Here is a 7,269-nt window from a genome sequence, read left to right on the forward strand (position 1 = left end):
CTTTAAGAATCAAGGCTAAAAAAAAGGATCAAGGCTACTGGGTTGCATTTCCACAGTTTCAGGTATTTCCTTCCAGCTATTTCAACACACTAAAAACTAAAAGGGGATATCTATATAGCGCATAAGAATGCTCTCGAGAATGACCTCTCGATTCCACTTGAAATCTCTCAGCCACTGAAACTTTATTTTGTTTCATTTCTCTTCCCCCTTTTTGGCCAAGAAGATTGTCTCAATCCCATGATGCCAGGTCCAGGCTCATCCTCCCGGGGTGTTTTGAGAAGCAAACAGTACATGTGTATTGTTTGTGGTTTCTCTCCCTTGCATAAACACCAGTCTAACAGCAGGCACTGACAGATTTGCTGGTTGAATGCAGGAGTGCACAAACATTAGTGGCTGTTATTCTTACTTAATGCTGTCTGTGCCTTGTGTTCATCTACAGAAGAGTCTCCATGACTCTGAATGTTCTATAAATGGGCTTTGAGGGTATCTTTGGATACAGAGAGAGACCTGTTTCTAAATTGGCAGCCCGGGGCCGCCTCCACAAGGGCTGAGTGAACTCTGGCTCGCCATGGTTGGTAATTACCATCTCCACCTGGAAAAAACCCAGGTGACTCAGCTGGGAGGAAATGCCACCTCTGCCTCGGGGACAGGAAAGGAGCCAGGCTCCTGGCCAGCTCCAGTGGGGCGGAGCCCTGCGGTCCCTGTGAAGCGGCAGTGCGGGTTCTCACTCATCTCAGCGGGAAGGATGCGGGCCTGGGGACCCCGCTTGTCGTCTCGCACCTCACTCGGCCTCGCTTTCCCCATCTACCCAGGCACAGAGGACCCAGACGGGCTCCAAGGAGGCCCCTTTGGCTCTGAAGTCCTATGAATTCACAAAAGAGTGACATTTAGTCTGTGCCAGGCTATTAGCAGTCTCCGCTGAGAAGTCTCCGAGAGCAAGGACGAAGCCTTGTTCTCACTCAAATTGCAAAGCTGGCATTGGGTGCTCCGTAAATAAATGATTTTCCCTGTTTTATAGCGACGCTTTAGGAGAATCCTCCCCACACCCCCTACTCCAACTGAGGGACTTGTGGCAACTGGCAGATTTCTAGGACAAATTTCCAGGCCCTTGGAGTTACAAACAAGTTGGCCTTTTATGTGGATGAGCCCCGAGCCCCAAATCGGTTTCTCAGAAGCAGGCCTGAAAAAGGCACCTTGACATGGGTGAGACAAAGCGATGCTGAATTAGAATAATTGCAGGCACGAGGTGCCTATAAATGCAGGTTTGTGGGAGAGAATTTGGATCTAAACCCCAGCCAGAACAGCGTGTACTTGTCACCCTAGGAACCTGCCCCCTTTGGTGTGAGTGGGTGGCCTGTATTTAAGTTTGTGGCTCTGTCTGTATTTCTGCAGGGAACATAGAACTTGAGAGCTGGAAGGGATGTGTCATCCTATAGTTCCTTTCTAGTCACTAATACACCAAGTAGAAGATTCTTGTTCAAACAAACATGGTGGGTTGCCTTAAAGGCCTGGGAAGCCGAAACTGTGACTGAGGCTGTGACTTGGAATGAGAGAGCGGACGCTGCCTACCGCACCAGGCCTGGAGTACCGGGGCCCATTTTTTGCCCACTCTCTCCTTCCAGTTGATAAACCAAGTCACTGAGCATCTGCTATGTGGGAAACATAGGCCAGATGCTGTGGAAGGCAGAGAAGTCGAAGTGCCTCATGGCCTGGCTGCCTGCAGGGAGTTATAGGAGCCAAAAGCACCCAATGGCCAGGGCAGACCGGTGGGCACCAGAAGGGCAGGGCAGGGGCAGGTGCCTGGGTAGGGGGAGGAAGGGCCTCGGGGGGGACAATGGGTGGTGAATGCTGACCCTTAGGGTGTGGTCCTGGGCCCAGCTCTTCTCCCCTCATTTGGGGGCTCCTGCTCTCTCCCTGGAGGTTCCCACTCACTCTTCATGGCCTCCCTGCTCCGATGCCCTGCATCGCTGGTTGTCAGGCCTGGCTACTGCCTGGAGTTCCAATCCAGACCTGGGCAGTCTGACTGGCACACAAAACTCAACACACCCCGAGCAGGAGCCCTCGCCTCTCCCAACCAGGCTGCCCGGCCCCGGAACCTTTCGTTTCCCTCCCCACCCCACCTCCTTCATCCAGCCCTTCACCAAGGCTTGCTGATACTACCCCCTAATCTTTTCCAACTCACTCTACCAAAGTTATCCCAGATGGGCCTTTCCTCTCCTCCAACCTGAAGGACTGCAGGGTTTCCCTCTTGAGCCTCTTGCTCCGCGTCCACAAACCCCCGTCAGACCCCCTAGTGGCCCCCATCACCTCCCGGAAAGTGCCAAAGTCTCGTCTTTCAGGCTTGGCTCGTCTCTGTGGGGTCTCCTGCCTGGTCCCAGGGCTGCCCCCCTTCCTGGCCTGCTGGCTCTTTGGTGATTCCCCTGTGTCAGTTAATCCATCCCATCCACTACATTCCTTTCATGTTAAAACCAGCGAGAGTCACTTCTGTTGCCTGTGCCCACATAACCGTCATTGACCTCAGGACTCTGGGCCTGACGGACCCGATGGTGGACCGGATGGCAGGGACTCGGCCTCCTCTAGGAGCACACACAGCAGGGGCCCCATGGGGACTGCCCCCTCCCCAGCCCACGTCCAGAAGCGCTTAAAAGCAGACGGTGGCCGGATGCTGCCACCCCCACCCAATCATGTCTGCAAGTCCCTCACGGTGTCAGTGTCCAAAGCGCAGCCTCCTCCAAAAAGGGAAAACGCGCACCGCCTGTCATCAGGCTCTGCGCTCTCTCCCGGATCCGCAGCTGACCAGCACTTCAGAGTTGCTCAACTCAAAATGACTCAGAGTTAGGGTGAGGAAGGGGAAAGAGCAGGCCTCAGGGCCCCACACAGCTGGCGTCCACCCCCCTCTGCCGCCTCCAAGCTGTGTGACCCCCGGCCAGTCGCCGCACCTTTGCACCTTTCTGAGCTCAGGTTGCTTTGTCTGAAAACCTGGGACAGTGATGCTTCCTTATGAGATGGTTGTGAGGAGGGAGCCATGTGACACACGTAAGGCACGCAGTAGGTGTCTGATAAATGACAAGGGTTGGGGGCCCTTGGTACAGGGAATGTCCCCCCACCTCCTATCTGCTGGCCCCCACCCTGGATATGAAAGAAAGGGGTGGGACAGGGCTGGCTCTCACGTCCTTTCTCTGGGGGAGCCCTTGTCTGGTTGCTGAGCCGTGAGGCCAGGAGTTGGCACTGAGCATGCTCTGTTCCACCCCTTCCCTTTCTGGCCCACCCTGGCCCCAGGACATTAACCTTGATGGAGGGTAGTGTGTGGAGCCTGGAGCTTATGGGGCAGGCCCCGGCAAGCCCAGACAGGGCACGTTTAATTCTTACTGGAGTAGGTGGCAGACACTGTGAGTGAAGTATTGTTCTCAAATTCCACCTTATCCATAGTAAAGTTTATATTTGGAGCTCTAGTGTCTTTCTCAGTTGGTACAGAGCTCAGCAGGGAGAAAGAGAGATGTCGTTTATTTAGTGGACCCTTGGCTACCACTTAACACGAGCCAGGCCCTATTCTTACCCCATTTAATCCTCACAACAACCCATTTTATGGATGGGGACACCAAGGCCCAGAGAGGGGAACTGGCCCAGTTAAGGGCCCACAGCTGGTAAGTGGCAGGGCCAGGGAGATCCTGGGAGGCCTGGCGCCCAGTCCTGGCTCCGAAGTCCCACTGCGGTATTTGTAGCTTGGGTCAACTCATTCTGCAACATTTATTCAATCCAAAGCATTCTGACCTGTAAAATGAATCGGTCTGGTATTCCTATTTTAAGACAAAGCAATGGCTGAGAGGAAACAGATAAGGAATTTGTGCTTCCCGAAGCTTTGGGCTGGGCAGACCCTCCCATCGGCCGAGACCAGGGTCAAAGGGAGCTGCGTGGGGGCCTCTCCTTCTGGTCGCATGCCTGGAGGCGGAAATTACTAACTGGACATCAAAATACATGAGCCACTGCTAACAAATTTAATAAACACATGGAAACATACCAAAGGAAGAAAGGAAAAAAAAAAAAAAAGTAACTACAAACCAAAGACAAGCAGGCCAAGTCTAAACTAGCGAGCCCCGGAAAGGAAACCATTAAAGGAACACAAATTGCAGAGTGGTTTTAATGCACGTGGAAACATATTAGCTATTCAAAAACACATGCTCATTTTTCTCTTAAATAATTAATGTAAATTTAGTGAACGGGTGCATATGGCAAGCGAAAAGCAGCAGCCACGGCAGCTGCAGAAAGGAAGGAAGCTGGGCTGTGGCCTTGCAAACACAAAAAGGGGGCAGGGATGTAGGGCAACGGTGAAGGGCACAGCTTTTCATGTCTGCCAGCCCTGGGGTGCGTCCCAACTTGGCCACTCTCCAGCTTTGTGGCCTTGAACCTCTGCACCCCAATTTTGCCACCTGTAAACTGGAGATAACAGTTGCTGGGAGATTAAATGGGATGTGAGGGTAAAGGGCCTGCTGGCAAATGGCAGCAGCTCTTGGTCAGGCTTAGCAATCTTTGTGACCACAAGTCACAAAGGGCCAGTTAGCCTCTCTGGCTTTTGGTCCAAAGAGGGCAGCCAGGAAGAACTGGCATGTGTGCGGTGGGACGGAATCTGGTCAGATCTGTCAGGGTGTCTGGCTCCCTGACTGTTCTCCTGGGACGAGTATGGCCTGAGGGAGCACATACCTGGGCCTGGCCTGGAGCTGCCGCCCTGGTGGAAAAGCTAGGCTGTGGCCATAGGAAGGGGATAGCCAGGCCGAGGCCGACTCTGTCTGGGCAGATGGAGCAGAGCCTGGCTACAGGGCTGGCTTCACGGGCCTTGACCGGTGCAGTCGCACAGGGCCTCATGCCCAGAGGGGAACCCTGTCATTAGAGTTTAATGCTCTGAAGTCCCATTTGGGAATTCCTGATATTTTTATCTTTGAATTTGTGTTTTGTAAGTGAAATGTGACAGGACACTGGAGGATGGGCCAGGGGCGTGGGGCCTTGGCTCACATGGGGTGCCTGTGGGAGACGAGGGTGTGGACTAGAGTACTGGTCAAGCAGAGGGAATGTACCAGGTTTATCCACCGTGGGACCTGCCATGCCCCTTCCCTTCTGAGGGAGACTGTCTCAAGTGCCCATGCAGGGTGGCCCCATCCTTGCCCAAGGCCCAGCAGGGCCAGCCATGGTTAGCAACATGCTGCACTGCAGAAGCTGCCCAAACCAAGAAGACTGGTCAGACAACCTCATTTAGGAATTTGAACTGGGAGCAATGGTGAGAATCCCGCGGTTGGTAGTGGGAGCAGAAGCTAGAAGATACACGGAAAGAAGCCCTGAGGCAGGAGGGGCCAGGGTAACCACACATGAGATAAAATTGTGAGTAAGCAAGAGGAAGACATGAGTAAGCAGAAGTTATAGGAAACCCAGTGGTGAGTAAGCCGCAGCTCTGAGCAGGCTGATGGCAGCAGGGACCCTGGGGGGATGGAGACACGCCGAGTCACCACATGGCTGGGGATCGACCAAGGCTTCTGTCCATGGGGGACAAGACAGCCCTGGACAAGCCAGGCCCAGAGGCCCAACGAAGGCTCCTGCTTCTGCCCCGAGATTCCCGGCTCCCTGTGTCCTGGCCTGGCTCCGGTCCCTTGGGTAGCCAGAGTAAACTGTGGTCCCAGCACCCAAAACGCAGGGCACAAGAGGAAGACCAGGCTGGGAAGGGTTCTCCCTCTACTGGGAATGGAGAGAGACAGGCCCAGCACCAGCTCAGCCCCACAGCTCCAGGCCCTCATACAGGTCCCTCACCAGTTGCATCCAGTGACCCTCAATAACCTCCCCGCTCATCCTCTTGGCTCCAGACTCTCCTCCATCGCTGGGAGTTGTGCGTGGTGCCCCTCGGAGCTGAGTCACGCAGGAGCCCTGCTGGCCCAGCTTTCCCTAAATAAGGCCAAGATGGGCTGGTCGAGCTCCTTCTGCACTGGGAGCTGCACGGGATGCATTCCAGAGGCCTTCTCTGTACAATTATCCTGATCCCCATCTGCAGACAAGGAATCAGGCGAGGTGGCTTTCCCAGGCTCACATGTGAATGAATAAACCCCTCTCCCAGTGACCTGCTCTGAAACCCTACCATGGTTTAAAAATACACCTATTCACCATTATTAGTGCTCACAGTGAGCCAGGGACCCAGATGCTTTGGGAGATAAGTGCACATTCCTCCACCAACGGGGCTTATGTAGATCGTGTCAGATGATCACTACAAAGTGCTGCTGTAGACAGGGAGTTGCAAAAGGCCCCTATGAAGAGAGAACTTTTGAGCTAAAACAGAATGAGAAAGAGTCAGCCATGTAAAAGTCTGTAACCCATAACATTCTTTGAAATTTCCTACTTGTTAAATCGTATTTTGAAAGTTACCACTGTTCTGTATTATGTTAAATTTCACAATAAAAATGTATTTAAAAAATAGTCCGTGGAGTATTGCAGATAGGTTGACAAATATCAATTTGTGAATTTATTAGACAGTGTTAAATCAGCATTATATAATTCCTGAACAGTATTTACAGTGGCTTCAAGACAGTTGTAAAAAATGGCTGGAAATTTTCACAAGGTTTGGATAACATCATAACACACGATTATAAAAAGTCCTATATATAGGATCGAAACTGACATATGAGTGCTCCGAGCCTGCAGCCTCCTTCTACCCACTGAGGACAATTCCAAGGTGGTCCATGGTATCTGCTCTTCTTCCTCACCCTTCCAGGCAGACCCCCGACGGCCAAGAGGCCTTCAAAGCCCGGAGCCAGGGGGTCCTGGGTGCCGGCGGCGATGTCTGCCCCACTCGGGCCCTCTCCAGCACCCCCCCATCTCACCGTGGCCGCGGCCCTCGGGCTGGTCCTCACGGTTTCAATACCGCTCCAGGCAGCACCAGCGGCGGGTGCAGGGGTTCAGGAACCAGGGCCTTCCCGCGCCAGGGCCTCATTTCCTAGAAAGGAAGCTTTTCCCAGAGGCCCTTGCAGCCTTCCGCTCGGCCATTGGCCGGGACCGCGTCATGTGACCCAGCACAGCCGCAAGGAAGGCTGGGAGAGCGCGCGTGGGAAAAGCCGGAAGCCGAGGGTTTCGTCCGGCGTGGCCAAGTCCGTTCCGCGGAAGGTCACCTCCGCGGCGGCCGGCGTCCCTTCCCACGGTCCTTCCCGGGGTCCTCCTGCCTGAGCCGCCCCAAAGCCCGAGGCCCAGGATGCGAAGTGGGCCGGGGTCGCGCGCCCGGAGCCTGGGGAGGCCCCGCGG

The sequence above is a fragment of the Choloepus didactylus genome, chromosome 14 (assembly GCF_015220235.1).
Source record: "Choloepus didactylus isolate mChoDid1 chromosome 14, mChoDid1.pri, whole genome shotgun sequence".
NCBI lineage: Eukaryota > Metazoa > Chordata > Mammalia > Pilosa > Megalonychidae > Choloepus > Choloepus didactylus.